Source organism: Pleurodeles waltl, chromosome 4_1 (genome assembly GCF_031143425.1).
Source record: "Pleurodeles waltl isolate 20211129_DDA chromosome 4_1, aPleWal1.hap1.20221129, whole genome shotgun sequence".
In the NCBI taxonomy this organism is placed as follows: Eukaryota; Metazoa; Chordata; class Amphibia; order Caudata; family Salamandridae; genus Pleurodeles; species Pleurodeles waltl.
This window is the reverse complement of record NC_090442.1, coordinates 936409224-936435823: the sequence shown is the minus strand read 5'-3', so window position 1 is coordinate 936435823 and position 26600 is coordinate 936409224.

Below are 26600 nucleotides of genomic sequence, written 5' to 3'. Positions count from 1 at the left end.
GTACTTAGATTGATTAAGCAAGAGGTTCACGATTTGTGTTCTGACCATCAAATCTTATTTTTTGCGTTGCCTCAACTCAAATTCTTGTATGCCTTTTGTTTATACAATTTAACTTTATCTGACACTTTACCTCAACTTTGGTGACTCTGTACGTATACAACATGGTTTTGAGATTCATTCACATTAGTTTGGTTTTAAATTTGCAATAAACTCTTAAACTTTATCCCCCGTTTCCTGAATGTAATGTGTAATGAAATGGGTTACACTGTTGATTAAATTGAAAGTTTGATTTGAACTCTTCCTTACCACTCTAGAATCCTAAAAAAGTTAATTGGAAGGAAGTGAAATAAATATATGGGCCCAAAGCATCATCAGGGAAGACACACACCACATCTGGAAAGTTTGGAAAATAGGGAAGTGGAGATTTGGAATGTCCTTTGCGACTGGAAATGAGAGGTCTGAATGCTTCCTGGTTATAAGGACTGAAAATACACACTCACAAATTACATTTCTGGGACAAAAGAAGCAGTATCAGTGAAAAGGGCATCAGATGAGTATTTTATGTTTGGAACAGTGGTTATTAAGCTTGCTCTGCTTTGTCCCAGTTCTCACCTGTTTGTGTACCTGCACTTTTGTTATTTTTCCCTTCCTCAATTCCCTTGTGGGTTAGGTCCCATTAGGCTGGTGTATAGGATTTTCACTTTCCTTTCTGTGTGGTTGTAGTTGCCATCTTTAGCAGTCTAAAAGTTCTCCTGATCCTACTTCTAGCTCCTCTCTGACAATCACTCGATCTTATGCTTACTTTCCCATTCAGTTCTCCAACTGTGTCTTGGTAGCTGGAACACTAGTCACAGTGTGTCCTACTCCCGTCTTGGGTAAGCCACAATATTTTGGGTGGGGCATTACACCAGAACTTCACCCTTCTCCCTTTCCCTTTCTTTTTTTCCCAAAGATAGTGTAATCGTTAGTCTTGCATATTATACAGGCAGGGTGGTTTCTGGTGTGGTGAGACAGTAAGGGGGTCATTACAACGTCGGCGGTCTTTTTGCAAGACCGCCGAAGGACCGCCGTGCGGAAGACCGCCTGTGCAGGCGGTTTGCCACTCGGCGTATTATGACTGTTGGCTGCTCTCTGTTGTTATTCTGACGGAGAGCCGCCAACAGCCATACTTGCGGGTGGCGGGGAAGTGGAGGTTGCTCCACCTCCACTGCCACGCCAACAGAACACCTCCCAGCGAATCACGTCCTGTGATTCGCTGTGGCGGTGTTCTGTTGGCGGTATGGTGTCAGCGGAGCTGTCCCCATGGCTCCCGTCCCCTCCCGGAGGATCGACGGACCAGGTAAGTCGATCGTCCGTTAGGGGAGGGGGGTGGGGGGGTGTTGTGTGTTGTGTGCGTGCATGGGGGTGTGCGTCTGTGTATGTAGAGGGGGTGTGTGGGTGCGTGTATGCTTGTGGGGGTGTTGTGTGTATGGGAATGAGTGCATGTATGGCTGTGGGTATGTCAAAATTCATCACCTGCAGGGTCCAAAAAGGATTATCCTTCAATCCCACGCTTTCTAACCCATGTATGACCCCACAGCCAACATCGTCAGACCCAGTGGCCTGAACATAATCTCCTACATAGATGACCCCAACTCATCCTCTTTCTCGCTGCCGACCCCACCAACACTGAAACCAACTTCCACAGATGCATAACAAGTGTCACCGACTGGATGAAAGAAAACTGCCTGCAGCTAAACATAGACAAGACTGAAGATCTGATGTTCGGCAAGAGCAGCAACACATGGATTAACTCCTGGTGGTCTTCAGAACTGGGACCCACACCCACTCCCTCCAAACATGCCAGAAACCTCAGAATCATCATTGACAGCAGGCTCCCAATGGAATCACAGATTAACAGCATCTCCTCTGCCTGCTTCTTCAATCTGCACATGCTACATAAGATGTTCAAGGGGCTACTCCCTCACACGAGAGATACTGTGACATAGGCCCTCAGCCCCAATCAACTAGACTATGGCAACTCCCCCTATGTAGGAATCGCCTCACAACTCCTACAAATTCTTCAGACCATACAGAATGCCGCAGCCAGATTCATCCTCGACCTTCCCGATGATCCCACATCACATCACACCTCAGGCAACTCTGCTGGCTCCCCAGGCAGAAGAGGTGACTATTCAAGGTGCTGATCCATGCACACAAAGCTCTACACAACCAAGGACCTTCCTACATTAACCACTATCAGAATTTTCATCAACTGTCAAGAAGACAACGCTTCGCTTCCCTATTGCTTGCATACACGCCACACATCCACCGAAGCAGAAGTAGAGGACATACCTTCTCGCACATAGCAGCAAAAAAAGCCCCCCAACACATCTCCGGAGCATCACCTTTCACCTAGAATTCCGTAGAGCCCATAAGACCTTGCTATTCAAATGAACCTCTGAGACCTTCAAACGCGTAGATACCTTCAAGGGTGATTAGTTGAGCTTTACAAATCCTATTTGATTAATTGATAGTCCGGACCATCTCCAATCCTGAGAACAGTACTTGAGTTCACAATGAAAGCTTTCCACTTGCTTTCTGCTGAGGCCAGCTTCAAATTCAAGGCTTTTGGCACAATCCATAGATATTGGCACAAAGGCTCAGGATATCTGCAGAAACTGGTCTCATGCTACACTTGGGCCAGAAACCTTTTTTCGTCTTCTCAGTTGATCCATAAATGATAATTCAACAGAATGAAACGCATGGGTAGATTCCTGGAAGTTAAGGCTCTCAGACTGTGGAACGCACTCATTCTAACTTTAAGATCCAAACCCTGAAAACTGTTTGTAATTGAATTTGAGACAGATCATTGTTTTCATTCCAACAACATCGGACACAGCACTCGCCCATATAACTGGACTACGTCTTTCCCTGTCTCTTCATCAGACTGCACTTTCGTTATCTCTCACAGAGCTCTGAAACAATCGAAAGTGAGAATCGGCTGAAGGGATGATAATATTAAATGCTTGTTTTCAAGGCACAAAAGATAAACACATTTTTTGTCTACTTTGGACATGCCCTGGCCGGAGAGAGGGCCATGGAGGATGGTTGAGGTCTCTGTTCAGATTAATAGGCATTCGATTAAATAATACCTCTGTGAGGGTATGTTCAAGAAGAGAACGCTTTCAATTTTTGGTAAAGATAACATTTTTAAATCTGCGACAAACAATACTACCCTGCCTTCAGCATAATCTTTGCCAATTTTGTGAACTGCGATTATGTATGAGATGTAGACCAGGAGTGGTTTGAATAATTACTTTTTGCATTTCCTGTTATATTAGGACAGCAATATCTTTGTCATATTCAATTTAGTAGGGTTTTGGTAAATGTTTTTTTTTTTGGTGACATTGTATTTTTTTTATTTTTTATGTTATGCATTTGATTAACCATAACTAAAAATGTGGCCTTGAATTCTCCAGTTTTTTTCTAAAAGTAACAAAATGTGAGCACAGTTCATTAAAATACCTGGGGCACCCTCACATGCTGAGAAAATGTCTATATTTGTCTCATGGTCTATTGATCTATTTTAGTGCTAAACTGTGTTGTCACATTTAGCCCATGTGCTAACAAAGTTTATATAAGATATATAGAAAAATTGAAAACTTTTGCAGAGTCCTACGCAAACCACTGTTTCCATTCCGCAAATGCAAAAATATCCATCAATGCTTTTCGAGGGAAGACGGAACATAAAAACAACAAATGCTGATCTTCCTTCTTTGTTATATGCCTAAAATCCAGGCACACTGTAAATGAAATACATGTAGTGTATGTAAATGCACCAAGAATTCTGAAGAAGTGTCCATCAATGGAACAATTGTGAAACAACTCTATTTCTCTACTTTTAATAATTATCTACTGTATTGTGTGCCCGTCCGACCTTCATTTGCGTATGTCAAAACTACGCTAGAGGTCAAGAGTAGGATGGTACACCACTGCTCATTAGGTGGAAAACAATAGAAACACCTTTGGTAGCGCACTACACAGAACTATACCATTCAGACACTGACATAACATGGAACATTCTGTGTTAACCCAGCATCGTAGGGGTGGCTCATTGGAGTCACATTTAGCCCTTCAGGAAGCTAAAATGATTGAACAAATACTCACGTACAAAACGGCCTTAATGATCATGATGAATTGTTTGCAATAATGTGATAGTGTAGACTTGTGACTAGTGTTATACTGAAAAGGCTTCCTTACCATCCTTGCCAGCTTGAGTCCAATTATGTTGGCGCTCTTCTGGTTCTATGGAAATGGGATAATGAGTTTACACACTTTGGGGCATATTTATACTCCATATGTGCCAAATTTGCTCATTTTGTCTTACACAAATTCAGCGCAAACCTAGCTCCATTTTAATATTTTGACGTTAGACACGTCTAACGTCAAAATATTGGAGTTCACACCATTATTTAGATGTATGAACCTACCTTGCGTCAATGAGACGCAACGTAGGCATTCCCATCTAAAAAATGGTGCTAACCCCTTAGCCTCATATTAATTCCCCCATGCTAAAATGACACTCATGTGGAGGAGGGGACAAATAATGGTGCAAAGCTTGCTTTGCACCATTATTTAACGCCTGGGTCAGACCAGGCGTTAAGGGATCTGTGGACCCATTTCCATGGTTAAGCACCATGTAATGGGTCCACAGGTGCCCTCCCCAAGTACCAGGAACACCCCCACTCACACCAGAGGGACACCAGAGGATCCCCATCCAAGGTAAGTAGGGTAAGTATTAGTAAATATTTGTTCATTTTAATTAAAGTGCCATCGGGTGCCCTAACTTGGGGCCCCCTGCATGGCACAGGGCGCAATGGCCATGCCCAGGGGACACTTGTCCCCTGTGCTGGCCATTGGGGTGGTGGGTATGACTCCTGTCTTTCCTAATACAGGAGTCATGTTTTTGGTGGTTCTGCATCAGGAAATGGAGCTAGCCTGGTTAGAGGTATTTGTTTGCCTCAAACCAGGCTAGTGCCATTTCCTGGTCCACAACCCCCTCGTTCCACAACACCACCCCCAACAGGCTAGCATCTTCTTCTAAGACGCTAGCCCAAGCTTAGCGCTGGCTTGCCCCATCCCATAAATACGGCACTGTGGAATGACGCAGGCCAAGGCTATATTTTTTGCCGCAAAACTGAGTTTGCACAGTTTTGCAACTAAAAGTATAAATCTGTGCCTTTATGTGATGATTAGATCTTCAAATAGTGCAATTCTCTTTTAGACAGCAGCTCTGCGTACTATCATGTAGCTATACATGCTCATAGTCTGCGGATAGTATGTTATATGCTTAATTTTCTATATTTTTTTTATTTACATGCTGTGACCATATAACATGCTAATGATCGTTTTAAGCCAAATTATACATGGGACTTACATCTTGTTCATTTACTAGCAAATATAGAATGACCCACTCTAAGATGACACCTGTGCTGACAAGGCTTGACACACCTTCTGCAGGATCCTTGGGTCCATTCATTCGGCCTTTTGGGCCAGCAGACACAAGGGTATTAGGCCGGATTTAAGTGAAAATGATGGTGCACGTTGCTGCGCCAAATTTGGCAGGGCCGCGTGCCGTCATTTTCAAAATGCATGGATGTGCCGTATTTACAATAATATGGTGCACCCCTATGTTTCCTCCTGCGCTGGTGCAAAGCTTTGCTGCTGCACGCCAACGCAACCACCCTTGCACCATAGTGCATGGATGGCTGCGTTGAAGGGGAGATTGTGTTTGTGTAGGAAGGGACACCTTCTGCCAAAAAAACAATCTTCAATGGTGATTTGCTCCTTCTATGTGTGCTGCAAAAGGCAGCATAGAAAGAACAAAAAACGAGGAGTAATAAAAGTATTTCTCCTCGTTGTGATTAGATTTTGGTGCTGCCTCAGGGTTACAAAAACTTGGAAATCTGGGGTAGCTTCAAATGCAATGGGTGTTCTGTGGCACAGCAACAGCAACACCCATTGCACACACCCCTGTCCACGCAAAGTGCTGTGTGTGAAGAGGACGTATTTACAAGGTGGCGTTAAGCCACAAAAAGTGGCTTTCGGCCATCTTGTAAATACGGTGCAGTGCATAGCGCCACCAGAGAGACACTAAAAGTGATGCTCCTGTGGTATTATAGGCTCTTAAATATGCCCTATTGTGTCTCCACAATTGTTTGCTTGATTAGTCCTTTGATGTGGTTTAAATCCCTTCCAATAGAAAGTTATTCCATGGACAGAATGTACCATCATGCATATCTCTATGCACGCAACTGATTGTTAGTGTGCAAAATGTTGAAGTATATTTATTCACATCTGGAATCCATCGATACATTTAGTGAAGGAAGTGTGGCCACGATATATGGGAGAACCATCCTACTATCGCACGAGGTGCTAGAGTATGGCTTCATTTAAGATGGACCTCACACTGACAAAGACAGACAAACCCCTATAAGGTTCAGCCTGTCATCACATTATATAAATAGTCTTCAGGAGGCATAATGGTGTCCATGGTGACTCACTTGCAGCGGACCGATATCCTCTGAATTTTTCTTGGTATATCAAGCATGTGACTAAAGATACCTCCTTGTTCACGCAATTCTAACATTTACACGAGTGAGCACAGCGTGATTTCCCACTTCTCTTTTTGCAGCCAACCATTTTGAATTACAATACTTGTCCCAACAGGGGCTCCCTTAAGAATCTGGGGGATATGCGAGCAAGAACAATTTTCTAGTAATAGTTATAGAGGAAGGGATGTAACAGAAATCCCACCTTATAATATCTTGCTCCATGGAGGGTGGTGCAAGACTTCATTCTCTTCAAGCGCCTGTACCTGCAAGGTATGGAAAAGGTTGATGAATGTAATTCAAGTAACAATCAAGTATTTCTGTGCCCAAAGGAAATAACATCAAAATTTTGGAGCAAATCGGCTTGCATAACACAATAACTGAGGGCTTCGAGGGTGCATACGTTATTTCTATAAGGCGATATTGGAATCTTTCTAAACACTATGAGAAGGAGCCAATACTCTACAATGAAAAGATTATTATTGGTTTACTTTTCCATTGTATGAGGAATGTGGTTGTAAAAATATTGCATGTTGATATCGGCAAAGTGATAAAGTTCCCCTAAAGTATTTTTTAAATTGCCTAAAAAGCATCAGTTTCTTGTATCTTTGTCTTGGAAAGACCGGAATGATAGGCCAAAATGTGTGGACAGTTTCTGGAAGAGAGGTTCCATTCAGTATACAATTATGGAATGCATTAATTCGGAAAGCACAAAGTGAAGAGCATTAGGTTTACAATAAGTGACAAAATAGACTTTTTGAAGCACTCCTGTAGTGTATGATGAACTTTTAACAGCTTTTGGACGCCCGTCATGTAATAGGAATTCAAAGACCGCACATCATGCAGGGATGGCACCATATTTTTAATGAAATTTGGGTTTAAGTATAATTAGATAGAACATTATGAATAAAGTGAGATAATGAATAATTTCCATGGTGCTTGTGTGTGGCTGTGGTCCAAAAGGAGGTACTGTGGAAAAACGTATGAAGTATTAGTTGTCCTTATATTGGTTGTTAACAGTGACTAACTCTGCTATTGCTTATCAAACTGACAAGACTCTATCCCTGAAGGGCACCGTTTGCTCATACATGATTGTATTACCCAGGTACACATAGGGTCATTCTGGTAATCCCAGTTATTTATCTTTTTTTGTTCTGGGGATTAGTTTTTGTACTTTTTAAAAAAAGAATAGTGTTTATTAACCATCTTATGTGAAGTTACTCTTTGTACTTTGGTGCTGTTTGTACTTGTCTCCAATGATTTATATGGTTTGTGCTTGTATTTTCGTTTTATTGAGTGAAAGAAAATATTAGGACGTTTTCACATTTTCACATGGTAAATGCATTGTGTTTAATAGCACATGTTGGTCAGAATCATTGTCTGGGTAGGTTGCAGTCATTTCAGAGTCTATGAAAATTTAGAAATAATGCCATGTCGAGATAATGGTTAGGTAGAAGTGTAAGAAAGTGAAGGTAATGATAACAATGATGAACAAATAGCCAAGCAAAGTAGTGGTAGGTCAAGATGTAATGGTCAGGTCGATGGTAGTGGCTAGTGACTGTTAGGTGTAGTGGAATTGTGCCAAGCATCCATGCAAAATGGGTCCACTGTTGATGATCTCCCTCCCAGCACAGAAGTTGTTATGCAGTTGTCTTGTATTCTCAACATGAAAAATACAAATCTTCTAGTGACCAAAATCCCATCCTTAAGAAACATAAACTTCTTGTGGATGCACATATGTATAATGCTGTGCATGGAGCTAGCGCATCTGGTCCTTAGTAAGTAAACTCACAAGGGGACGGGTATAGGTCGATTAACCTTTTGATTCGCATGGAGTATCCTAGCTAGGCTAAAGGTAGTCACACTAATAATTAATACACAATTCAATAAACATTAGTCATCAACATTAATGAAATATAAAACTAGATGACCCTCTGGTCATGAATAATCACAATTCACTATACATTTTAGTAGTTTTATTCCCTACTAGTTACAAAAATAATTCATGAAAATTATTTCAACTTTATTCACGTCAGCAAATCCGTATTAATTTATTAGAAGGCGCCAAAAACATAGTCTAATCAAAACTTGCATCAGAGTACATTCTAAAGCAGTAGCATAAGTCAATAATTGAATCAGGAATGAATATGTCAACATGAGAAGCAGAGTTCGGCAAATCAATTTGTCAATCATTTGTCTCTGTGTTGTCAATGTCATAAGGTAGGAACCTCACCTAACCCAGATTAGCATCAGCATGTGGGACTTCATGCAAAAACAGTTTAGAACATGAATTTGGAAAACATCTAGCTAAGAGAAAAACTATTAAAACAGCTCAGTTGGTACCTAGAAAGAAAAGGCACAAAAGTTAAATTCAGTCACATTATCATATCGACCTATCCTCAAAATGGATCAGCAACAAGTCAGTCTTCGTCCTCAGGTCATCAATCGATCAGCATCTCATCGGGCTCTCAAGAGCTTGAGCCCAATGACAGAATCTCAAATTGCCTTGGCATCTCTCTCTATCCGTTTCATTATCTGTTCTCCTCTCATCTGTTCTCCAGTTTTCCTCCTTTGTCACAGCATTATATCAAAGTCGCCCAGACTATCCCCCAATTCCTAATTGGTCAATTAATCACCAGTTATGACTCTGTCCAATTACATATTTACTCCAAATCTATAAATTTATATATTGTACAGTTCTCAGATTGTTGATTGGTTCACTTTGCAATGTCCTCATCATCCGGCTTCTAAGGTATCGAAAATGTTGCATCTTCTTCTCCAGTCAGTGTCTGTATTGTACGAGTGCTGGGAAAGTACGCTCTGACTGCTTTACACAGCAGTTGATACATTCTGGTTTCCATCGTCTCCTGTCTGTCGGCTCATGCAGAGGTTTCAGCTAGACAATTTTATTAAACAATGAGCAGTTCATGGTTAGACTGATTTGTCAGTATCTTTTATTTTAACAATAATATTCAGCTTCTGCATGAGGCCTGGCAAAACTAGGCCACGACTGTGGCTAAGTTATGCTCTACAATATAATGCAAAACACAAGTTATATCTTTCAATATGTCATACTACTACGTTATTTCAATACGTTTTTCTATATTTCATATATGCTATTCATTTTAATAGTACATTTGTGAATCATGGTGATCGCTCTCCGAGGGCACAATTTCAAAAGTGCACATTATTTTTCTACATTAATCATTTTTCTACATTTTTCATACATAAACATTTATTACAAATTTGTATTAATACGTTTGTGCTATCAATCCCTCCTCTGATGACTAAATATGTCATCACACTACCTTTATTATCAACAGTTTCACAGCTCTGTTTCTTCAGTATTTTGCCTTCTTCCCAAATCATCCCTATAGATTCTTTCTCTATTTCATTCTTCCCTCCTCTGATTATTTGTAGACCTTTTCAATTGAATCTTTTGACACAATTTACATGAACCCCATATTCCTAATATGCAAACAATCAAAATTAATATTCCCTCTGTGATTTTTAATAATATCCCATTCCAAATGTTACTAAACCAATTCCTCACTGAAGCATCTCCATTCTCTACCTTTTCCCATACACCTGGTTCCTTCAATTCCTTCAAATCCTTACTTGAGTTAGTCAGGTTAGTAAGTAAGTCTCTTATCTCTTTACTATTGTTAGGTATATAAGAACAGCAATGCCTAGAGTTAATCATTTTACAGACTCTACTGTCCTTCGCTAGAAGGATGTCTAAAGCAAGACGATTTTGAAGAGTCATAGCTTTATCCTCAGCCAATTCAGTATCTATCAAGAGTATTGCCACAGTAAAATTTGTCAACATGTTATCCACAATAGTAGACAACTTTCGATTCTTGATCAAATTCAGGATGACTCCTAATGAAGGAATCAATGCACCAAATATATCTCTCACTATCTGAGAAGAGGATTCCCTCCTCTGTCTCTTATGATGTAATTCAGTCAATTTCGGAAACTTTTTCACGTCCTCTATCTGGTAAATCTTTGGGAACACTATCCCCAAATAACATGTCCCATACCATCCTCTTGGAAGACGGTAATAAGCATTAAGTCCACAAATATACAGTAGTAAATACCTGGAATCACAGGATCCTGACCATTCAACATAAAAGTCCATTTACTCTGAAACAAAAACACATGCCTACTTTCACTCGTACCCACAAAACAAGTGTCAGTGCCTGATTTTGGCCTATATATACAAAGCTTCCCTACATGTAATGCATCTAAAGCTAATTTCCCTTGAGTCTTACTTGCAGTGTAACCATAATCATTCTTGTAAGTCTTTTCTCTAATCTCTAAGCCTTTTTCTAATTTCTGCTTTAATGCTTTTCTTCTATCATCAGTATGCCCTGAAATCTTTTCTCCAAAGGTGTAAGCAAGCATGTAAGGTTATTTTTATGCGTGTATGCAGTTCCAAATGTTAGTGTACGCTCAAAGAATCCTCTAACCAACACTATATCATGATCCTTTGCTATTCTACTCAGATATCTAATAATAGGAACAAAAGAAAACACTAAGTCGAAGTTGGAATAAAAATACTGTATATATTCTTGATCATAAAACCTTGTTAGTAGCAGACTACAACTTATCCCCAAATTAAAGGCAAGCTATGGTAAGTAAGTCCTTCCTCGACTGATGAAGGAATTTGCATACACACAAGACAATCCTTTGCATCCATCGTCTCAACATGCTCACTCAACAAGCGACAGAAGACGTTAGAAGAAAGTTCTCCTTGAGCATAAGTATAGTCATGCAAATATTTCTCAACTGACTTAAACTTCTCCACAGCTGTTAGTGTAGTAGTTTCAAAAGCAGTAGTATGCATGGCTCTTTTCGCATCAAGGACAGACATACCGACAATCAAGACAAAAAATACAAAGATATATACAGCGCCTAGCATCCCTAACGTGATTATTTAAGTCAGCCATGATCTGTAAAGAATCAGAAAGCAGAAGTAACTTTTGGAAAAAATGCAGCGAAAAACAAAAATACACATTTTTCTTCTTTCAACAGCTCGTTTCACATCCAGGAACCCTTATCCTTGTCAATATCCATTAGCATCTTGTCACATCCGGTTTTCAATGTCAAATCAGGTTATCAGTGTTTCTTCCAGTTATATTTCAACAGTCTCTTTTCTCAAAAATGTTTTCTAATTGGTTTGACAGTTCAGCTCCTTGTTCACCTTCAGGTTACATCAAAATACTGACTCGGAATCTCTCTATCAAAACAAAAAGACATAAATTTGTGCTGCCATTCGTTCATAGCTGCGTATGCCCATTCAGGACCCATGTATCCTCGACTCGCTATTCTTTTTCTTTTCAACTTCCGGTCACCACTTAACTCCCCTTCACTTAACTCTTCTTTTCTGGTGGTATCTACTTCTTCCTCTATGGTTTCATTTATTACCACTTCCTTTCTTTTCTCTTTTCGTGACTCAGGCCAATTGTCTCCTTTCCTTGAACCTTCTGTCAATATTTTTCTCAGGTTTGGACTTTTTTCTTTTTATTTTTCTATGGTGTTTTCTCTTGATGGACCTGCAACAGACTCAGGAGGAGTTAAATCCCTTTGACTTTGATCCAACTCTACTCCCTCCCCTCCTTGGTCTGGCACTTGCTTTGTTTGTTTCTCCAAACCATCTGCTTCTGGGAGAACCCCTGCTGTATCAGTTGAGATAGATTCTTCCACACCCTCCTGTAATTCTTCACTTTCGTCTCTTACAGGGGTAATTGATCCATCTTCCACAATTTCTTGATCAATTTCAGTCTCTCTTACTTCCTTCTCTGGTTCAGGTGTTGCAACTTGTTTTACAATTGTTGGTGTTCTCAACAATGCTTCTTTATGATCCAGTGGACATGCCACTTTCTTCGTGTGACTCGTGTGAATCCAATTTGCAAGTCCTGCATACTTTAAAGCAGTTGTGGTTGTCGGAATCACCTGGTAGGATCCTCGCCAACGAGACTCCAAACAGGTCTTGTGCACATGCTTGCTGACGACAACCCAATCGCCAGCTCTCAGGTTGTGCCCAGGATCCTGAATTGATGGCAGTGTGGCGGCCTTCACCTGCTGAGAGAAAGAGCGTACCACATCAGCCAAACCCTTGCAGTAGTCCAACACCATATCATCTGTAATATTGACAATTGCATTGGCTGGAAGTGCTGGTAATCTCATTGCCCTGCCCATGAGAATCTCCTGGGGTGACAGTCCTGTCTTTCTGTCAGGTGTATTTCTCATTGACATCAACACCAAAGCCAATGCATGTGGCCATTTCAGATTTGTAGCAGCATACATCTTGGCAATTCTTGATTTCAGAGTACCACTACTAGTCCTGATGCTTCAGGGTGGTAGCTACAATGCAATTTCTGCTCAAGGTGTAGTGCTGCACATCACTTTGTTATTGAAGTGCGTTTACCTATCGGATTCTAAAGAGATCGGAAATCCGAACCGTGGTATTAACTCTCTAAGCAACAGCTTCGCAACTGTGAGGCTATCATTCCTTCTTGCAGGGTACGCTTCAATCCAATGACTAAAAATGTACACAATCACCAACACATATTTCAAACCTCCACACGCAGGCATCTCAATGAAATCCAGTTGTATTTTGCTGAATTGACCCCCTGCTCTTCAAATTCACCACTGTCCCTTTTCCTGTGTTTAACTGTTGACAAATAACACAGCAATGACATACTGCTTCTGCAGCTTGTCTGAACTTAGGGTTGAAGCAATCAATTTTAAACAACTGAACCATGTCATCCCTTCCAATGTGTGCCTGACCATGGTAGTGCCTAGCCATTTGTGATAACAAACTATTTGGCAAAACCATTTGACCCTCCTCTGACACCCACAACTCATCCTGTCTCTGTGTGCACTTCATCTTCAACCACCATCTTTTATCCTCCTTGTCAACATTACTCTGCAAGTTTTTCAATTCTTCCATTGTGTCAATCACCTTTAATGCATAACTTGTACATGTGATATCTTCTTCTGACATCAGTTCCCACTTGTCTTTGAACGATATACAGTTCAATGTACAAAACCTTGCGACTTGATCTATATATCCATTTCCCAGTGACACGTAGTCCTAGTGACTTTAGATGTGCACTGCATTTTACCACAGCAATTTCGTCAGGCAATTGTATTGCATACAGTAATTTGTTTATCCTTTCACCATTTCTCACTGGTGAACCAGTAGAGGTCAGGAAACCTCTTTGTGATCACAATTGACCAAAATCATGAACAATTCCAAATCCATATTGGTTATCTGTATAGATAGTAACTCTTAATCTTGCAGACACATGGCACGCTCTAGTAAGATCAACCAATTCTGCCACTTGTGCAGAATATATGCCTCGAAGCCAAGAAGCTGCTAAAGTACCTGTAATTGTGCACATGGCATTTCCTGCTCTCAGTGTCCCTGTACCATCTCTGAGACATGTCTCCATTAACAAAAACAATTTGGTCATTTTCTTTTAATCGAGTATCTCTAATATCAGGTCTTGGTTTTGTGCACAACAAAGTTACCTCAAGACAATCATGCTCAATGTCTTCTTCCTTTTCAATTTCGACAGTATCACTTGGAAGTAAAGTTGCCGGGTTTAGCACTGTACACCTTTTCAATGTTACATTTGGAGCACCTAGAATGCTTGTCTAATACCTTGTCAATCTGGCCCCAGTCAATTACTGTGTTTTCGTCCTTGTCAGTAAACTATCAACTGAGTGCGGCACCATTACCGTCAGGGGATATCCCATCACTACTCCCTCACATTGGGAAAGGCTTTGACCAACTGCACGCAAACAACCAGGTAAGGCTGCTGCAACCGGGTCCAAGGTAGCTGAAAAATAAGCTACTGGGTGATAAGCACCTCCATGGACAGACAGAGAACAAGCATCACATTCATGACAAAACAATGTCAATGGCTTTGTGTAATCAGGCATACTCAACGCCAGAGCTCTGCACAAACTCTCTCACAACTCAGTGAACGCTTTCATCTGGTCCTGGTCTAATGTTATGGGAACAGTAACATCCTTGTGTGTCAGTTGTTGCAATGGCTTTGAAATCTCAGCTAAATTTGGAATCCATTGATGACAATAGCCTACCATTCCTAGGAACATCCTGACATCTCTCTGTGAAGTCGGGGGACTTCTCTGCAATTTCATTGTAATCCTTTCTCTAGAAATTCTCCTTGACCCTTTCTCAATTTGGTGACCCAGATATTTCACTGACTTCTGACAGTACTGCAATTTCAATGGTGACACTTCATGAACACATTTTCTCAAATGATTCAATAGAGCAATCGAGTCATACTTCAACTCCTTGTTTTGGAAGCAATTAGTAAGTCATCAATATACTGTACCAGAGTCGATTGGTATGGCAATTCCAATGACTCCAGATTCTTTTTCAGGATTTGGTTAAACAAGGATGGTGACTCTGCGTACCCTCGAGGAAGCCTGCACCAGCTGTAGACTCTGTCTAGTAATTTCAAACTAAAGAGCAACTGACTATCCTCATGGAGAGGCTCAGAAAAGAAAGCTTGTGACAAGTCAACCACGGTAAACCATTCTGTTTCGCATGGAATCTGGAACATTATTATTGCTGGATTTGGCACCATGGGACAACACTTGACTACAATGTCATTTATTTTTCTCAGATCCTGCACAATTCGCACCTTTCCACATGGCTTTTTCAAACCCATTATCGGTGAATTGCATGGGCTGCTTAGCACTTCTTTAAACACTCCCTGATTCACAAAATCCCCAATTATCTGGGCTACTTTCATCAAGACATCTTGTGGCATGTTGTACTGTGGAAGCTGCGGAAACACTACATTCGGCTTCAAGGTAACCTTAATCGGCTTCATTCCCTTGATCAAACCCACTTCTTTGCCTGTTAGATCCCACACATTTTCCTGTACTGTTTCCTGCAAATCTGAATGAAGCTCACTTACTGTGAACATTGGAAAAAAAACAATCAATGGGTACTCTTCTGTGGTATTGTCATTGTCCCTTTCCGGAGTTAGGTCTCCTTCATCATCGCTATTTGTCTGAATTTCCATCCCAGCAGTTGAGCAAGAGATCAACCATTTAGTTTTGTATAATATGTCCCTTCCTAGTAGGGTTCTGGACTAGAATTGCAGACTACAAACTTATGCAGTCCCTGGAAGTTGCCAATCTCAACTTGTACCGGATCTGTGATCAGGTTTGTCAAATGTTTATTCGCTACCCCCACAACCTGAACTGTTCTCAATGAAAGAGGTGAATTCTGAACTTCTATACTCCTCACTGTGGAATGTATGGCTCCTGTGTCGACCAGAAATGATAACCTATGACCCATCACCTTCCCTCTCACAAAAGGTCCTTGCTGATCTACCTCTAGGGACGCTGCAAGCATGCATGGCTCCTCATCCGAACTATCACTCAACCATTCACCGTTTTTTCGATTCTCACTATGCAATGGGAATTGGTGCACAATGTTACTACTTCTGTCATGTCTCTGACCTGTGACCTGTTGAGTAAGTACAACCTGTTGCTGCTCCATCGGGGCTTGAGGTATTTACATTTTCTGTCTAGGTACCATGGGAACCTGCTGCTGCACTGGTGTAAATGTGTCATTTGTGCACAAGGCATTTGCACCTGTTGCATGGGTTGAAAATTAGGCATCTGACTCGCATTATTCTGAAAATTTGGGTTGAGTCCTCTCATTCCTGGGACTTTCACAGTTTGAAATGTATTGACATCACCACTTTGCTGAAAAACACCATCCTGCGCCATCATCGGACACTCCCGCTTCCAGTGTCCCACGTTTCCACAAAGATGACACAGTAACATCTTCTTCATCCCTTGCACATCATTTTGAACCACTACTGTATTCAAATCTGGACCACAATTCATATTAATCCCACGTCCTCTACCTCCCACCTGAGGCTGGAACATGACAGTTCCCTGCTGCAGTGGTATCTGCTGAACAAAAGTCCCTTGCACTCCTGTTTGTGCTGCCTTAATCTGCATCACCATCGCTTTCTCCTTCCGCTTTTTTTTGCTTCAACTCAATCTCATCACTATAGTATTTAGCATACTGCAAAACCTCATCAATTGGCTTTGCTTGCCATCAAATCAAGTGACTCTTAATCATCTGACCTATTTCAGGTCTTAATCCCTCCACAAACCCGATCACAAAGTGTAACATGTATTTCGGCTCCATTGTTTCCTTACCACTGTACTCCTTGAACGCTTTCAACAACCTCGCACAGTACGCATGTGTTGACGCTTTTACCTCCTTCTTGTCTTCAGTAATTCAATCACCTTATAATAATGCTTCATTACTTCGGGGGATGGTGCACATGTAGTCATATTCCTCACTCGGCTCGCATGTAGAACCAATGAACAGTCTTTTTGCATTCCACCCATAAATCAGCTGGAACCACTTTCTCCATCAGAGAATTCAAGTCTTTCGACAGACATTTCGAAATCTTCACAAATCAGTCTGTCTGCTGGTACCATTCAACCAGTTTATCCCTCAGCTCTGGGTAATCATTTGTAAATGACAGAATATCACTCCTCTGCCACGGAACGTGAACAAACTGCCCTCCTGGAATCTCCCTCATTGGTAAAAATGTTACTGGATCCTTTTCTTTCTGATCACTCTCAGACCTCTCTTGCGAATCTCGTTTCCGTCTATCCTTCTTCTTTGCCCATCTGCCTTCCCATTTTTCGAATGCTCCCCAGATCTGAGCACTCTGCAATAATTTTTTAAGATACACTTTCATTCCAGCTGATCTCACTGCTATTGTCCCTTCGACTAGTTCCATCATTTCTGTACTCAACCTAACACGATCAATCTGTTCTTCACTCTTGGACATATTCTGTGGAGTGTTCAAACTGTCTAACCGCTCATTCAGCTGCTGGGCAGTCAATCATGTAACGTAATGTTACTCGCATTTGGTGATGGCACCTGCAGCACCACTGCACCTGGGGGTTGTGGTGTCAAGAGCTTCAAACTCGGACTTGCACTTGGACCATTCACTGTTTTGGGAAGCACTACCAATGGTCTAAGATCAGTGGCCTGGATCTATCAAAAGTCTAACCCATGAAAAAAATTACCTGCACATGTTCTCTCACCCCCTCCTCACGAGGTTCTGTGACATCTGACCCTGTTCTGCAGTAATTGATTTCTGCTGCGCAAACAATGGCACCGCTGGACCAACAGTAATTGGGAGTGATATTGCATCTGGGGCTGCTCTAGTACCCATATTCTGTGGAAGGGCTACTCCCATACTCTGATTCATCACTGGAGTCACATATGACTGTGTTCCTGTCATTGGTGTAAACCTTGGCAAACCCTGTGGCTGTGCCTGGGGCATCAGTATCGGTGTTGGTTCAGTCTGGATTAACAATGGTCTCTGAACTACTTGCTCCGTAGGTACCACTAAGTTCGAGGTTGTCTCAAGAATCGGTACTTCAGGATAAATCCTCTGTATCTGTGGCGGATACACCTGTGCTTGGACCACCAAAGCTGATAATGTATTAGGAGTACTCTGCACTACCCCTTGTACGCTATCTGTCTGCACTGGTCCCGCTGTCCCCAAAACTTGTGCTGAAACAGTTGGAGCAGAACTCGTACTCGGACCTCCCTCATGCACCGCAGATGGTGGAGGTTGGTCTCTCAACACCTGAGTAATAAGATCCTCAATATCTGAATCTTTCTCTTCTATGTAAGTCTGCTTCTTCTTTTTACTCCCTAACAAACTCTTATCGCTCTTGCTAGTTTCCTCTTTCCCTTCTGCCTCAGCTTCCTCTGTGATAGCAGGAAACAACTTAACATCCTGCAATGTCGCTGTCCTCCACGTCTTCTGTTCCCAATCCCAACTTGATTCTGTTAGAGACAACTCCACCTTTCTTATTCTCCTTTGAAACTTTATTTCCTGCTGTTGTCTCGCTACGAGCTCCCAAACTGTGATGGTCTTGGAAGAGGTCTTGTATCATACAACGTCATCTGCGACTAATCCAAAACTCTCAAATTAAATGATCCATGATCTGGAAACACTAAAACTCCCTCTTTCTCAGTCAATTTGCACCACTGTTTTAACCAAAGACATGGCGCAACACCTTGCTTCTCCATTATAATATAACCTGGAGAGTTTTCCGGTGGGGTAGGCTCCCCCACAGTCGCTTTAATGTATGTGTCACAATTCATTGCACTCCTAAACACTTTGAAAAACTTCATGTTTCTATCTTTTTTGTATTTGAATTAAATCAGGAAATTACTTTTTTTCAAGATTCCCTTCACCCCCTTTCTCCACCAATTGTCTCTTACAGGCGGCTGCCAATCGGCACGCGGCTCTTCTCAGTAACCAACCTATCCCAGCGCTGCTCAAATGAGGTCACACTCAAATATACGGCGGCTGACAAAGTCTTGCAGCTCGTCCTCCTAAACTCCAATTCACACAAACTAATGCAAATTATTGAGAACATAAACCAAAAACCAAACCAAAAACAAATCAGCTGGTTTACTAAAGGAAGGTACCACAATCGCTTCAGAGACTTTACGGATTTTCACTGATGGCCCTTTCACTCATAAAGCTATTCCTCTTTCTCAGTCTCCCACATTTGCAAGTAAAATTCAACCTGTGAGTTTCAGTCTCAAATGATCAATTTGTCTGTCCTGGTACACATAGGACTCGCCAAATCACAGTCGAAGAATTTCTCTTACTTACTTAACTTACACACCGACTCGTTGACCACGCCCAATCAACCTACTAAACCAGACCGATTACAACATATAACCAAGTGTCTCCTACACTTGTCAATACACTCTGGAGTCTTAGACCACGCAGGGTCCGTACATCATCAACAACTACGTGGACAATTTTTTAGCACAAAGCTCCTCACACATATGAAATTCGATGACTTCCCTACTACGGAGTACGCACACTCCTACTAAACTTCAACTGGAGTACGCAGACTCCCTACTTCCATCACACATCACAATTCACCCTGTGCAAGCGCAACCGATCACTTTGACACAATCACTAAAGCGCCAAGAACATACCCAACTCTACTTGCTACAATTGCCATTTCAGAAAACAAAATTCAAATCTAAAAAAAATAATAATTAACCAACCCTAAACTACTACCATAATCACCTAACTAGTTATCCAAGGAAACTAACCATCAAGCTGCTACCAAAAACTACTAGCGTGCCTGGTCCTTAGTAAGTAAACTTACAAGGGGACCCATATAGGTCGATGAATCCTTTGATTCGCATGGAGTTTCCTAACTAGTCTAATAGTAGTCACACTAATATTTAATACGCAATTCAATAAACATTAGTTATCAACATTAATGAATCAGAAACATCCCATGACCCTCCGGTCATGAATAACCACAACTCACTATACGTTTTAGTAGTTTTATTCCCTATTAGTTACAATACTAATTCATGAAAATTAATTCAACTTTATATACGTCAGCAAATCCATATTAATTCATTAGAAGGCACCAAAAACATAGTCTAATCAAACCTTGCATCAGAGTACATTCTAAAGCAGTAGCATAAGTCAACAATTGAATCAGGAATGAATGTCAACATGAGTAGCAGAGTTCAGCAAATCAATCCGTCAATCATTTGTCTCTGTGTTGTCAATGTCATAAGGTAGGAATCTCGCCTAAACCAGATTAGCATCAGCATGCAGGACTTCATGTGAAAACAGTTTAGAACATGAATTTGGAAAACATCTAGCTAAGAGAAAAACAGCTCAGTTGGTACCTAGAAAGAAAAGGTACAAAAGTTAAATTCAGTCACATTATCATAGCTACCTATAGTCAAAATGGATCAACAACAAGTCAGTCTTCGTCCTCAGGTCATCAATCGATCAGCGACACATCAAGAGCTTGAGCCCAATGACAGAATCTCGAATCGCCTTGGCATCTCTCTCTATCCGTGTCATCATCTGTTCTCCTCTCATCTGTTCTACAGTTTCCCCCTTTGTCAAGGCATTATATCAAAGTCGCCCAGATTATCCCCTGATTCCTAATTGGTCAATTAACCACCAGCTATGACTCTGTCCAAATACATATTTACTCCAAATCTATATATTTTAATATTGTACAATTCTCGGATTGTTGATTGGTTCACTTTGAAATGTCCTCATCATCTGGCTCTTCAGGTATCGAAAATGATGCATCTTCTTCTCCAGTCAGTTTCTCTATTGTTAGAGTCCTGGGAAAGTACGCTCTGACTGCTTTACACAGCAGTTGATACATTCTGGTTTCCATCATCTCCTGTCTGTCGGTTCCTGCAGAGGTTTCAGCTAGACAATTTTATTAAACAATGAGCAGTTCATGGTTAGTCTGATTTGTCAGCATCTTTTATTTTAACGTTAATATTCAGCTTCTGCATGAGTCCTAGCAAAACTAGGTCACGACTGTGGCTAAGTTAAGCTCTACAGTATAATGCAAAACACAAGTTATATCTACAATATGTCATACTACTATGTTATTTCAAAACGTTTTTTTATATTTCATGAATGCTATTTATTTATTTAGTACTTTTGAGAATCTTGGTGATCGCTCTCTGAGGACACAATTTAAAACGTGTGCATTATTTTTCTACAGTAATCGTTTTTCTACATTTTTCTTACATAAACATTTATTCAAAATTGCCCTTGTAGAAAGAAAAGGTAAGCACATTGTTTAGAACATACTTTCTTTTTGCTCTGTGTTTTTGCATGAAATATAGCGTACTACTGTTTTTGTAATGCACAGGAAAAAATGAGGGAGTTTAGGAAAGTTTGTAGAGTTAGGGAAAAGTATTATCATTGAGTTAAATATTTTTAAAAAGTTTACGATGTACACAGTACTCTCACAAAATTATCTAGAAAGTACAGTGGTACCTATTGAAATCTAAAAAATGTTTTATATATATATATATATATACGATACACTGCCACTCCACTCCACTCTACGACATGCCAGTCCACTCTACTACACATCATTCCACTCTACGAGACTTCACTTCACTGTACGCCATTCCCCTCTATGCCCCTTCACTCTGCAACACTCTACGACACAGCACTCTATGACAAGCCACTCTACTGTATGCCACTCTACTCTGCAACGCTCCTCTCTATTCTGTGCCCCTCAACTCTATGCCATTGTTTTACAATTTACTATACTTTATGACATGCCACTCTACTGTATGACACTCCACAACACTCCACTTATGATGGGGCACTCCCTGTGTGACACACCATTCCACTCCATGACATGCCACTATATATATTACGGCACTTCGTTCTGCTCACCCTAAACTTTAAGACACTCTATGAACCACCACTCTATGACACTCCACGCCACTCTACTATCTCACATACCACTCTACTGCACACAACTCCACTCTACTCTAGGACACAACACTCCTCTCTATGGCACGTCACTCCACTCTATGGCATTCCATTCTACTCTACGCCATGCCACTCTATGATATGCCACTCCACTCCAGTCTCCATGACTCCACTTTATCCTCTTCACTCTAAGACACTCTATGACATGCCACTGCACCATACTGTATGAAATCCCACTCCACTCTCTGACACACCACTCTCCCCCAGTCCAGTCCACACCACTTCACCCCACTTTGTGACACTCCATATCACTCTACTCTGTGACATGCCACTCCACACTATGACATGCCACTCCACTCTACAGCATGCTACTCAACTCTACGCCATTCCACACTAAATCTCTCTGTTCTAAGATACTGTACAACATGCCACTCAATGACACACAGCTCCACTGTACTCTACAACACACCATTCCACTCTATGTCACTCCACTCTCCTGTACACCACTCCAAGCAACCCCACTCTATGTTATGTCACTCAACTCTACAACATGCCTCTGCAGTCTATGACACTCCATTCTACACCTTACCATTTAAAACTTTAAAAAATGTGGCTCTAAGGCATTTCTATATCACTTTACTCTATTCTCCTCCACTCGACACCGAATACTCCACTCCACGACACTATGCAAGATGCCACTCTACTCCATTCTACGACACACCATTGAACTCTATAACACTCCACTCAACTGTACAACTCTCCATCAAACTCCACTCTATGGCATTCCACCCCACTCTATGACACGTCACTCCACTCTGCAACATGCCAGTCCATTCTACACAACTCCACTCTATGCCCCTCCACTCTAAGACTCTCTATGACACACCAAACTATGGCACACTACAACCCTCTTCTCCATGACATGCCACTCCACTGTACGACACTCCACTCTACTCTATGACACACCACTCCACTCTTCGTCATGCCACACCATTCTATGACACTCCATTCCACTCTATGGCACTCCGCACAACTCCACTCTACACCACTCTCTGTCACTCCACTCTACAGCACTCTGTGTCACTCTGCCACATTGTATGACACTCTACTCCATTCTATGCCACACCATTCTACAACCACTCTACATCACTCTACACCACTCTGTGCCACTTCACTTTACTCCATTCTATAACACTCCACCCTCAACACTCCACTCTATGACATTCTACTCTGTGACACTCTTCTCTAGTCTACTCTATGACACTCCACTCTATGACTCTACTCTACTAGTCCACTCTATACCACTCCACTCTCCAAAACTCTATGCCACTCTACGATATCCCTCTCAATGCCACTCCAGTTCAGGCCACCCAACTCTATGACACACTACTCCACTTTATGACATGCCACTCCACTCTATGACAAGCCACTCCACTTTAAGCTACTCCACACTGCTCTCTGACACACCACTCAACTCTACCTCACTCTGTTCTATGCCACAACACTTTTAAGCCATGACACTCTACTCCACAACAACCTACAAGATGATACTCTACAACACCCCACTCTACGCCACTCCACTCTATGCCACTCCAATCTGCTACACTCTATGGCACTCCACTCTACAGCACTCTACTCGACTCTGTACCACACTATGATACTGTACTCGATGACACTCCACTCAACGACACCGGGACACCCAATAAAAGATAACAAAAAATAAGAATAATAAATGAGTGTCTGAAGCTGCTCATTTATTATTTATTGCTCCCTGGAAGAAGCACTCCATAATGACCTTCATGAGCTAGTCAAATATACTTTGGCGAGGGCATGAGTAATAGTTACCTTAGGGCATGAGTCATAGTTACTAAAGATAACTGCAACTGGTACATTTCTGTGTTTGGTTAGTATAAAACATTACATTGGCACTGAACTTTTCACCCAAGTATATTGTCACATTAACTTTTATTTTTTAATGACTATATATATTACCTAGTGTGAGTTCCCTCTAAATAGTTATGGTTGTGAACTAATTTCGATAAAAATAGTGTTATTTTTACTTGCCTATACCTTTGGCTCCGGTTGACCAATCTTCACAAAATTTTCCCCAAAAATACAATGCTCAAGTCAGCTGCTGTCTGGAATGTTTTGGGGTGATCCGTCAAGCTGGGGCAGAGAAAAAGGGGGGTCTCAAACATGTTTTCTCCATGTTAATTTTTACAAGGATTTTGAACAAGCATAGAGGCTGAACCGTTGGACAGAATTACATCAAATTTTGCAGAAGGCTAGCTCTTGGTCCAGAAAGAGTGCTTTTTGTTTTTTGGTGTAAATCCATTCAGTAATTTTTGAAACATTAAAGAAAAGCCAAATTTGTATATATAGGGAGGTGAATGCTCCCCGAACCCTCCCAATCTCATGCTGCGATCTGATTGACTGCCAGCACTTCAAAAAGTAAGTGTTGGCAGCCATCTTGGGTTGTAAATCCATGGCTAAAATAAAATAAAAAAACAATTGCGGTCTCCTGTGCTTGTTTTAAGAAAGCTCCCAGGTGGGCCAGGTCCTAGGGGCATGTTAAAAATATAGGAGGGAGTGCACAGGGTCCCCCCCGGGCTTAGTTATGCCCCTGCAAAACCACCTCCTAGGGCTTCATTTCAATAGTACGTGGGGGTCAAAATGAGTAAAATAAGTAGGGTGGTCCCGTTGAGTGCCAACTCCCAGAGGCAATATTTTATTACATTTTATTATATGCGGGTGGTTATGCATGCTCCCCTGCAGCCCTGGAGATCATCACCTTCCCGGGGCTAATATTTTTTTGTGATATGCGGGGGCGCGAGTTGTAGTTATTTGATGTAACTGTAACTAGTGAATTTCTATGGTGTTTTGCGAGTAAATTCAGAACCTAGCTATAACGTTGTGCGAGCAAATTCAGAACCTAACTATAACATCCTTGTAACCTTTGATTTTTTAAGTGAATTTTTATGGGTTTTTTTTAATTGTAATTCCTAACTATAATGCATGGATGTCAAATTCACCAAAATGCTAGGGGTAGCAGAAGTGACATCACGCTCCATTTCATCTTTACTTTCACTCACACACACATGCTTACACATACACACATTCACTCATACAGACACTCTCTTTTACATAAGCACACTCTCACCCACAAGCATGACCATAACATACATTTAAAAGTGTTTTTACTTACCTCAGCTCCCAAGGGCGGTCATAATCCAGCTATTGTACTCCATTTTTTATTAGATTAATATTGTTTGCTTTCAGTGTAATAAAAGAAACAGACTGTAAACAAGAAAGTTGAGCCCCAACCAAGCAGCCCCTGTGTTCCTGGCACTGATTTTGCTACCTCTGCGGGACACAAAGGCAGTGTCGGGGATCGTGAAGGGCAAGCCAGAAGTCGCAGCTGCGACCCCTAAATATCATCCATGCTATAATGGCCCTGTTACCGTAGTTTTTTCAGTGAAAAAAAATATATTAGGTGGTGCGCTGGCTTACATAGGAGGGTGGAAACTGCAAGGAAGAGTGGGATAATGAATTGGCTGCTCTGCTCGTGGTCCTGTCCCCTACATGACCTCTGTTAATTAACATTATTCTTTGGATAGCAAGCCCTCTTTTATCCAACAATGTAGTAATCAATGAAAACAAAAGCACCTAAGTGAAACAGAGCCTTGAGTAATGGCTATGGAAAAGCAGTGTCACATTGATGCAAGCGGGTCTCCCCTGGGACATCCAACACATCTGCTGTCCCAGCGCCGCCCTTCCACCTTTAATCAATGAGTTCATAGAATTTGAAGATACCACAACATCACCACAAGGGACATTTGAAGAGAGGCATGTATGAATCCAAAAGACAAATATCCCTATACGGTCCACTACAATGTCACAACATATGAACCCTACTTCTTTTAGGCTACCAACCCTACTGTTTATGTGGCTTTCTAGGCAAGGATGTTTTTGATCACCCTGTATGCGCCATTGAGCACGTAGACGTTTCACACCGCGATCCGGGAGGGCCATTTCGAAGATGTGCTGTGCATCTCGCATCCCCACTGCATATTTAATTGGTTTTTATGGGCGCCATCTGTTTACCTTTCTCACTCCAGTGGCTTGCTTTTTTAACACACACCCCTTCCGTTCAATTCTCGTCTGCATTCAGCCTACACGGGCGAGGGCCGCAGTCAAATACTTAATTCGATCAGATACAGTAAATGGAAGGGATGAACTTAATTAACGAAAACTATCTTTGCGTGCAAAATCCGAAGAGGACTGTCAGACCGTTCTGTTCTCTCCACTAACATCTATTACTGGTTTCATGTTCAGTATTTTGTCTAAGATCTGAATGGATTTCAAACTATAATTACATAGCAATCAGGAGTTGGTTTTTGGCTCGAACCACATAAGGCCCAATGAATTACTACTATTTTTAATGTATTTGGTAAAATATAGCCCTCACTTCAAAGAGCAGTGACGCACAGTATAGTGGCTTTTTTATTGCAGGAGGAGGTCTCAAATATGGGGCAAGGGTTGTACTATAGAACAGTAAGGTTTGTTGACATTCCGTGACTAGAGAACGGGTAGGAGGATGCACAGGGAGGGAATTCTTGTGTCGGGACACTATTGGATAACATTAATT